The 10,270-nt window shown below is 47.8% G+C and overlaps 1 protein-coding gene across 6 annotated transcripts in view; it reads left to right on the top strand.

Annotated features, from left to right (window-relative positions):
• HDAC5 (histone deacetylase 5) overlaps positions 1 to 10,270 on the top strand; it is a 44,889-nt gene that overhangs the window by 968 nt on the left and 33,651 nt on the right. Inside the window, exon 1 of one of the 6 annotated variants that reach the window (XM_081029303.1) lies at positions 8,220 to 8,376. The exons of 1 other annotated variant lie outside the window; for it this stretch is intronic. The gene's annotated coding sequence lies outside the window, so the exon portion shown is untranslated. Of the gene's footprint in view, positions 1 to 8,219; positions 8,624 to 10,270 lie in introns of those variants that run through there. 4 more of the 6 variants (XM_081029301.1, XM_081029302.1, XM_081029305.1 and 1 more) reach the window with 4 other exon arrangements.

Genomic DNA, 10,270 nt, shown 5'->3' with positions numbered 1-10,270 from the left:
GTGATTTTATTTACTTCTTTGTACTTCTCTGATTCCCCCCCTCCCCCCCCCAGAATTTCTACATTAAGAGTGTGACTTTTTGTATGGTGATGGAAGGAGAACTGACTCTAGAGAGCTGACTCTGGGTGGTGAACACATAGTGAAACATACAGAATATAGATTATGTATTATAGAATTGTACACTTGAAACCTATGTAGTTTTGTTGACCATTGTCACCCCAATGAATTTAAAAAACTTTTTTTTTTTAAATTGGGAATATTGGAGAACAGTGTGTTTCTCCACGGCCCATCAGCTCCATGTCGTTTTCCTTCAATCACTGGCCCATGTGAGAATCGAACCAGTAACCCTGTTGTTTAGAGTTCATGCTCTAACCAACTGAGCCATCTGGCTGCCCCAAATAAATTTAATAATAATAAAAAAAAGTTTGACTTTTTATAGCAGAAAAAGTAATTAATTTGTTAAATGTTTTAAAAGCCATGTGTGGAGATGGTAACGGTAATTAACTATAAATGGGCATTTTATTGGGGTAATGAAATATTTTAAAACTGGATTTTGTGATGGTTGTACAACTTGGTAAATTTAATAAAAAATGTTGACTTGTACACTCAAAATGGGTAAATTTTATATTATGTAAATTATACTTAAAGTTGTCTAAAAACTTTTCAGAAAAGCCACTTGCTGGGCTGTCTGCCATTAAGGTCAATCTCTAACCTGATCTTGCGGTCTGGGGGTGGAAGGTAGGAATGCCAGACAAAATACAGATACTCATTTAAATTTGAATTTCAGATAAGGAATAATTTTTAAATATAAGTATAAAAATAAATAACGTAAGTTTAAACAGTCATGAACTCTTCATATAAGTACTGTATAAAATTATTCCATGTTTATCTGAAATTCAAATTTAACTGGGCGTCCTGTATTTTTATTTGCTAATTCTGGCAACCCTAGTCTGGAGTACTCCTGTAGGATTCTTGGGGCAGGTAAACAGACTTAGGGATGGCTATCTGGGCTTGCAACCCTGCCTCCCACCCCCACTCCCCACACGCCCCACCAGGGCAATTCAGAGCTTAGGAGAGTGGGATTTGGAGCCCAGGAGCTGGAAACAGCAATGTGAGAGAGGGTGGGGGTAGAGGTCATTTCCGGTGTGGAAGGTGAATACCTTGCTTGGACTAGAAATGGCCAATAGCATTTCAGCTGGTCCAGAACCAGGGAGTGGTAACAGCAAGGCTGGAGGTGAGGGTGGGGTTTGTCCTTTGCCATACCTGAGCTAGGCCTTCACACATGTACACCATGTCATGCCCCAGCAACCCAGTGAGGAAGATATCACTGTCCACTTTTATAGGTGATGAAACAGATTTTAAGAGAGTAAGTAAATTTCCAAATTCATAGCTGGTAAGTGGTAAAGTCTATACCCTCTCATTGGGGTGGGATCCAGTGATTAAACTGAGCAGGCTCTGGGCTCCTATTACCTGGGGTCGATCCTTGCATTTTCATTTACTAGGTTTCTGGCTTTTGGCAAGTTCCTTAATTCTCCTGAACCTTAGTTTCTTCATCTTAAAAGCGGAGATAATAATAATAATAACAGCATGCACCTTGTGGGGTTGAGAGGATGAAATGAAATGGCGCAGATAAAGTCTATTTTCTGCTTCTCTGTCTACTGGGCAGGATGTGTCCTCATGGATATACCAGAGACCCTACTGCTTAAGGATGGTGGAATATGCCTTCCAGACACGTCAATAAAGGACTTCTTGTCAGGATGTCCTGGGTCCTCAAAGAATTCCCAGGAGAAAGAGGACATGGCTGTCTTTGCCTACTTGGGAGAGACCCCTCAAACCTATGGAGGCCTCATCTGGTGCTGCACCCAGAGCCTGGGTTTTGCCCTGGCCCTACCTGTTATGGGTTGCTTAACCTTCCTGGGCCTCCATCTCCTTATCTATAAGATGGAGTACATAATATCTATAGAGTTGTGAGAATGATGATATATGTGACAGGGCCGTTCGAAAGGAAGTTGCTCAATACATGTTTATGAAGAAAGGGGCGTAAAATGTATGTCAACTGACGACTACTTGCTGGAGGGAAGGCAACTGTGCCAGTTTTTGTGTGGCTATAGTCTAAGTCCTTCATACACCAGGTAAATATACTGCATCTTGTTCTCTGAGGGCCAGGAAGGCCTTCTAGAATCACACAGTCCAAACCTCCAATCACAGAGGGGAAACTGAGGCTCAGAAAGAGCAAATGATTTGCCTGAGCTTCTCTAGGCAGAGCTGGTCTGTCTCCCAGGCTTCATCCTTCCCCACTGCTTCATCCTGCTTCTTGGGGTTCTGTTGTCTCCACAGGCTCGTAAGCTCCCAGAGGGCAGGCACATTTGCACCCTCTGTCCTCCCCAATGTGTATGCTCTGCTCAGAGAAGACGCTCTAGAGGAAACTGCAGACATGTGGGACGTGACTGGCCATGCTGTCCTTGCATTGTTGAGTTCATGTGGCCTTGACTCCTCAGCAGGCAGGGAGGAACCTCATACGTCCTGGAAATCCTGGGCTTCAGGATTAGCAGAGAGGTAGGGGAGAGGACAGGTTTCCTTTTCAGTCATCCCCCTGTACCTCCTGCTCTACTTGCTGCTTGAGGGATAAGAAGGCTCCATGTGGGCTACTCCATATCTTTGGGAAGGGCTGGGCTAAGAAGCCTTGTCCTAGGGTCCCACCTCTGTCCCAGGCCTTCTGGTCACCTGCTGTCCTTTAGCAGGTAGCTGGCTGCTGTGGGAAGCTCTTGGTTGGTGTGGGACTGCAGACCATGGGACTGGCAGCTTTTCCCTTCTCTCTCTCTCTCCATATATATATATATATATATATATATATATATATATATATATATATACACACACACACACACACACATATACACACACACACACACACACACATATATATACATATACATATATGTATTTGGCATATATATATGTATATATGCCAAAAAAAGTATACACATTCTAAGAAAGGAAAACTGTATTAAAATTGTAATAATATATACCTATAACAAAAGATGAATACAAGTCACGTTTCACTTCTGCAATTACAAGAGGTGCTCAAAGTGGTTACCATCAGTGTCCAGACACTTCTGATTACTACTGCAAACTACTGCTTGAGCAACGTTGACCAAAGTGTCCACTTGCATACATTTTTTGGCACTCCCTTTATGTGTATGTGTGTGTGTGTGTTTTAAGGCACAATGATACATGGCAGTAGCTGTACCCAGAACAGTCTTCATTTTTAAACAAATTCACAGCTTGTTCTAGGAGCCACTATGCTGGCTTTCCCTAGGCTTGGCCACTGCTGAGTGTAGACACAGTGGCCTGCTACCAATCTCTGGTCCAGGAAGGCAGGAGCTGGGAAACCTGGGAAGGGAGCAGAAGGTGTCAAGCTCTAAAGTGAGGAATGACTAAGGACCTCGCCTCCAGTTAGGCCCTCCTTGTATTTTTGTTGTTGTTGTTGTTGCTGTTTTGAGCTACAACTCTAGAACTGTTAGTTCGCAGAGCTACAAAACAATCCTCAGAAGTCATCCATCCAATCATACTATTTTACATATGAAGAAAATGAAAGTCCAGAAGGCTGAGGGCTTGCCCAGGCACCTGTCTGTTGCTCTTCCCCCAAACTTCTCAAACAGTCAAGCATGACTCTGTGCTGGATATCAGCCTGGAACCAGTTTTCTTCAGCCCTAAGTCTAGAGGATAAGGGAGAAGAAGGGAAGGGGAGGGAGGAGGAACACTTTTTCCACGCTTCCTTCTCAACTTCACCTTGTGGGACAATCTAGAACTGTCTCCAGCTGGAAGGAAATCCAGTCCAACGCTCTCATCCTATAGGTAAAGAAAGAGTCCAGAGAGAGGAAGGGATTTGTCCAGCGTCATCCAGGGAGGCCTAAGTCAAACTCAGGCATCCTGGGAGTAGCTTTTATTATACTCTGCATAACTCAGTCCTCAATGACCGGCTTTTGCTTTGTGCCTTGAGCATCTAGATTGTTCTCCCCGAAATAAATTCTCTTCTGGCTCTTGAGCATATTGTAAAAAGCTTAAGGGCAGGACTGGACCTTAAAGCATCTTGAAGGAATGAAGGTCCAGCCTAACCTTTGAAGCCCAGTATTATTCTGGATGCTGTCACATCTGCCATCACATCTAATTTGGAATTCACAGAGTGTCACAACTGAAAGGGACATCAGAGAACAGAAGTCCGAGTCCTGTTTCCCAGATGAGCACACAAAGGTCCAGAGGGGGAATGACTCATCCAACAGCACATGGGGATGGAACTGATCCTAGGACCAGGTTTTATCACCTCCTGTCCTGTTTTCTTATTTTTTGCAGTCCCCACAGTACCTAGCATTGTGCTGGCCTCATAACTTTTTAGTATGTTCAATAAATTCTTGCTGAATGGACTAGGAACAAGGTGCCTTATGTATAACTTGCCCTTGATAATCATAAAACCTTTAAAGAATGCATATTTCTTTTGATAGATATCTAGTAAATGCTTATCGCTTGGGTTTATCAGCTCAGTTCTTCCTTGTTCTATATTATTTTCTGCCCGAGGCTATATTTAGGCAGAACTAGACTGTTTCCACCCCAGGCACTCTTTGGAGGCCAGAAGGGCCACATAAGTATTGCACCACCAGAGACTTGAACTGTGCTAGCCCACTCTGGCCAGAGCCTCCCAGAGCCTTTGGAATCCTGCCTGTGGATCTGAGGATTTCCACTACAGGAGAAATTCTGGGTGAGAGTTTGGAAGTGAGGGAGGGCACACCGGAACTGGGTGCCCTGTCTGTTCCCCAGGCAATGCTAACTTTAGCGGGCATAGACCCTCAGTGAGGGAGAGGGGGTGTAGAGGAGATAGATGGGTACTAGCTGTCAGGACAGCAGTGTCCACTGAGCAGGGAGGGGAAAGTTCTCTCTCTCCTGCTCTAAGTACTGACCAGTTCACTTCTCATGATTCCAGGTAAGAGTAGCAATTCCCAGAGCCCTTAGCAGTGTTGTTCACCATTCCTCATTCCCCTCCCCAGCCCTGATGCCTCTTTTTCAAAGTCCAGTAGTGGTGCCAACCTATCAGGTTGGTTAAATGCCTGGTTCTCTTCCAAGATTGATTTCCTTCTACCAAATTCACCACTGGGTCCCAGGGATAGAATTTCCCATCTTTAGTAGGTTCACTCTACATTGGAAAACTGAGGCAATGGTTAACAAGACAATGCCATGACTCTTGTTTCCATGGTGAATGGTCCTCGTAAGGACCATTACGAAAGGGACTCATAACAAAAGACAGTTTTATTTTTTGTGAGGAATGCTTAAATTCCTTAAAGGCAGATTTCATTTCTACATCCCCAGCACTTACTACAGGTACTCAAGAAACATGTGTAGAATGAATGTGGAATTATTTAACCCCCACTTACCTGAGAAAGGAAAATCTGAGGACTCATCAAGTCCCCAGATGGTGAATTCTTGTAACTTCTAGGGCAATTGGGTACTGGGGGACCAAGGTGATAATCTCAGGGACCTCCAGAGAAGAGGGCTAGAGTTCTGGGCTTGGGAGCCCAGCTCCCCCAGGCCCTGTTTCTTGTGATTTGGGGACAGAGAAACATGGGTTTGAATCCAGTTCTTGCATGCATGAATTCAGTGACTTTGGGCAAATTATTCAGCTTCTCTGAGGCTCAGTTCCTTCATCTATGCAACGGGAAGTGCCTAGTGGAGGTGTTCCACGTGACAGTTATTGACATATGTCATGCCAGATGGGGAGATTCTTTCCTCATGTGCTGAGATCTTGAGAAAAGAAGTTTCAGAATCTTCAGTGTTCCCATGCCTTTACTGAGTACCTGCTATGTGTGAAGTGATGTGCTAGATGTTGGAAAGGCAACAAGAAATATGATCTTATCTCTTTTCTCAAGTGGCTCATACTCAGCTTGGGGAGGCAAAACATAAGCACTGAGAAAGCAAGATTCCAACCCAACCGCTGACAAGAGACAACATAAGGTTGTAGTAATAGCAAATGGGTGGTACCATAATTACAGGATAGAGGCAGAAGGACTCTTGTCTTGGAGTGACATGGGATAACTTTGTGGGGACAGCCTTTCTGCTCATAATCCATTGTCCAGTTAAAAAGTGGTCACCTTGGCTTAATCTTTTAATGCTCATTCATTTCATTTAATAAATATTCATTAAGTCTCTTTTTGTTCCAGGCACTGTGCTGGGTGGAGATGTGTGGTTTCTGTACTTGAGAAGCTTACAGAGATGGACGCTGAACCAATAATGCCATAAATAGACGTATATTTACAAATTGTTATCAAGGTCAATCAAAGCATATATAAAGTAAGCTCTAGAGGTGGGGTTCAGGAATTAGCATTTTGAACAAATTTCAGGTAATTTGTAGAAACCCTAAAGTTTGGAAAGCACTTTTCTGGGCCAGATACAGATTTCGGTGACAAAATTGAACAGGTTTTAGGCCCCCTTTTGATTAGATTTGTGTTCTAAAAAGGTAACTTTGTTTTGGGAGAAAGCAGGGATGGATGCAGGTAGTAGACTAATTGGGATGGCAGATGTAGTATCTGAGGTGAGGGGTGATTTGGCTTAGAACAAGGGGTGGGGCTAGAGAGGTGTCAGAGGAAACTGATTCATGAGATACTTTGTAGGAAGAACCTTTATCATTTATTCCAGAAATATTTATGTATGTCATTTACTTTTTTTTTTCTTTCTTTCTTTTTTTTTTTTTTTTTTTAAGATTTTATTGGGGAAGGGGAACAGGACTTTATTGGTGAACAGTGTGTACTTCCGGGATTTTTTCCAAGTCAAGTTGTTGTCTTTTCAATCTTAGTTGTGGAGGGCACAGCTCAGCTCCAGGTCCATTTGCGGTTGTTAGTTACAAGGGGCGCAGCCCACCATCTCTTATGGGAGTTGAGGAGTCCAACCTGCAACCTTGTGAATGAGAGCTCGTGCTCCAACCATCTGAGCCATCTGGCCACCTGGTTGCTGAGCGGCAGCTCATTGACTTCATTCGCGTTGCAGAGGTTGCAGCTCACTGGCCCATGTGGGAATCGAACCAGCAGCCCTGTTGCCCGGAGCTTGTGCTCTAACCAACTGAGTCACCCGTCTGCCCTGTCATTTACTTTTTCTGATTAGACAAGTAATACATGATAGTTGCAAAACTTCAGACATAAACAAAAAAGTAAAGAAGAAAGCAAAGGTAAATATTTTGGTATGTATTCCAGGATTTTTTCTATACATACATACTCAAACATACGGATCTAGTTTGTTGTTTAAAATAATGGAGCAATTCTGTAGTACTTGTTTGATTACTGATTTTTGAGAAAACAATATATCTTAAACATCTTTTCAGGTCATTATAGACTTATATAATTTTTTAATGTCTGGATGGCATTCTACTGAGTAGACGTACCCTAGTTTATTTGCCAATCCCCTACTGATGGATATTTAGGTTGTTTCCAACTTTTCACATCATTATAAACAATCTCTTTTCCTTCTCTAATCATTTTTGAACACGTAAATGTTTGTTTCCTTAGAATAAATTTTTTGTTAATGGAATTACTGGGTTATTGAAAACTGTGTAAGTTTAATCACACATACTCATATCGTATCCTAAGGGGAGTTGTAGAGGAGGATGATACCAAAGTCGGACCGGAAGTCTTCCTTTTGAAGGCCTTGTACTGTTACAATCATACCCTGGTTTTTCCCAGTCTTTTTTTTTCCCTGGCACGGATGCAGTATGTGCAGTCCGAGCTCGAGACCTGTTCCAGCCATCCACTCGCAGCCTGGAACCCTGGCTGGGGCCTCCGCGGCCCTCCCAGCCCCTAGGAATCCGTTCCCCAGTTCCCCTCCCCCACCGCGGGAGGGCGTGTTAGGGAGAAGCTTAGGCAGGCAACGATTGCACCATCCAAGGTTTGAAAAGGAAGTCGAGAAAGCGCGGGGAGGAAAACCGAGCGTCCCAAAGGCTGAGCCCCAGCAGCCGGACCTGGCCGCCTGCAGCGCTCCTTCAGAACTACTCGCTGAGCTCCGATCCCCTGCCTTCCACCCCCTCCTCAGGCCAGGCCCTAGCTGAGTACCGGCCCTTTAAGAAGCTGGCACGGTGGCGCTGCTGGCCCCGCCCCACGGGGAGGGCCGAGAGGGAGGGGAGGGGTTGGAGATGGCTGAAGGGGGGGCGGGTCTATTTTTAGCTCCGGGTCGGGTCACGTGACGGGAGTGACGTCTCCGAATGTTGTTGTTGGTGGCGGCGGCGAGCGGAGCCGGAGGAGCCGCCGCAAAGATGGAGGAGCCGTCGAGGAGGCGCTGCCGCTGCTGCCGCCGCCGCTGCTGCCGCCGCCGCCCGCGAAGCCGGAGCTCAAGCCGCAGGGGGTGAGAGCGCCGCACCATCCTGGATCCCACCTCCCCCGGGCCCCCCGGACGCGAGGCGGCGCACCCTCCTGCCGTCGCTGTCCGCGGGCGCCCCGCGCGCGCGCCGCGCTCCGCGCCCCCCTTCCTTCCTCCCGGCTCCTGGTGCCGGCCGGCGCCCCGCCGTAGCATCGCCAGCCCGGGAGCCGGGCCTCGGGGTTACTGCGCGCGCCCCTCCCCGCTCCTCCCGTACAGGGGCGCCTTCCTGCAGGTAAGGGAGTGGCCCGCCTTCCTGCGACCCGCACCCCCAAATGGCTCGGACCCCGGCCGGGGCTTTCTGATTTGCCCCCTCCCGGGTGGCGCATGTCGCGTTGCAGAGCGATTTGAGTCCTGCACCTGGATTCTATGTAGACCCCTCTTCGCTGGATACTCCTTTCTTGGTACTCGGAGGTGAGGGGCGCTGCCCACCCCACAGCGCTTCTACCCAGACCTAAGAACGCATTCTCGATTTTGTGTCCTTGATTTCCGCGCATGAGGAGGGGGCCTTGGGCCCACCTTACTTCTCTCTCCCATTTCACCCTCTCCGCCTTGAGGCGTTACTGCGTTTGTCCCCCCCCCCCCCACTTCTGTCTGACACCCTGGTGCCAGAGAGACAGCTAGGCGATGCAGGCTCCCCGCTTCTTGTCTGGGGTGGATGCCCCCCATTTTTCATCCTGGGTCTCTGTTTCGTGGAGGCCTGGACACTGTCTGTGTTTTAAGTTGGGGGAGGCTGCTTCTCTATCCCACCCTTCTCTGGGGCCCTGGGGGAGATGAGAACTGGTTGGGTGATAAGTATTTTGGCAAGGTAGTTGGTGGGGGGAGAAGAGGGGAAGGTGGGGATGCTCCATTTGGGAGAGGAGGTAACCACCTGAGACCCCCACTGTTGGCCTCCTGAGATGAGGTGTGTCCCTAAAGAGGAAGAGGAGAAGCTGCGTTTGCTTTTGGGGGGGGGTTGCTCAAGAGACCCACCACTCTGACAGTGACCACTGTTCTTCTGGGGCCTGCAGTTAGCTTTGGCTGTTGGAGTAATGGTGACTGGGTTCACAGTCTAGCTGGGATGGGAGGATGGAGCCAGATCATAGGAACAAAAGGAGCCGGAGGATGGGAAATCCAGGAGACTTGGATAGAGGGACTCTTGAGCAGACTGCCTTGCAGGACTGGAGCTGGGGCTGGGCCTTGCCCCGGGCTTCTTCAGGGTCAGAGGATGTAGGCAGGGTGGGTCCTGAATCAGAGTTCCAGGCACTAGGGCCCCTGAGCTTTTGTGCTGGCTGTTGAGATGCTGGGCTGGGCCAGGCTGGGGATGGTGGCTGAGCCACATTGGGGGCTGCCTGCTTCTTCATTCCAGTCTTCCCTCCTTCCTCTCCCTCCTAAACTCAGAGCTTGGGGAGATCTTGGTTTGCCTCCTGCCCCTTCTCTTGAATCCTCTGTTTGCTCGTGTCCCCTCTTGGACTTGGATCTGGGCTGCGTCTTGACAAGGCAGGCAGGGGTCTCTTTGAGTTAGGGGGGTGGGCCTCCAGTATCTCCACCTCGTCTGTCCCTCCGTGCGTCCGTATGTTCGCCAAGGGCCAGAGAGACAGATGCCAGGTGCAAGTTACTTGGGAGCAAGGATGGAGGGCATGGTAGCCTGTGGCAGCCTTCCCTTCCTTCCCAGCATATCCTCTGTGGCTGGGTCCCGTAGTTTGGAGGGAGTGGGGGGCCGCAGCATCACGTGCAGAGACAAAGGTTTGCTTTCCCTTCCCTAGGGGTGGCACCTTAGCTGTGTGTTTAGAAATGGGGCCTAGGGTGGGGGGGGGGAGTTTGTGTTTCTGCACCAAGGGGGAGGGGGACCAGCTATAGGAGCTGGGGGGAGTACAGTTGGTGCTGAAGTACCAGCTGCTCT

This window comes from Rhinolophus hipposideros (genome assembly GCF_964194185.1).
Source record: "Rhinolophus hipposideros genome assembly, chromosome: 20".
NCBI classification, from domain to species: Eukaryota; Metazoa; Chordata; class Mammalia; order Chiroptera; family Rhinolophidae; genus Rhinolophus; species Rhinolophus hipposideros.
Note: the sequence above shows the minus strand (reverse complement) of the source record. Positions and strands in the feature narration are given on the sequence as shown.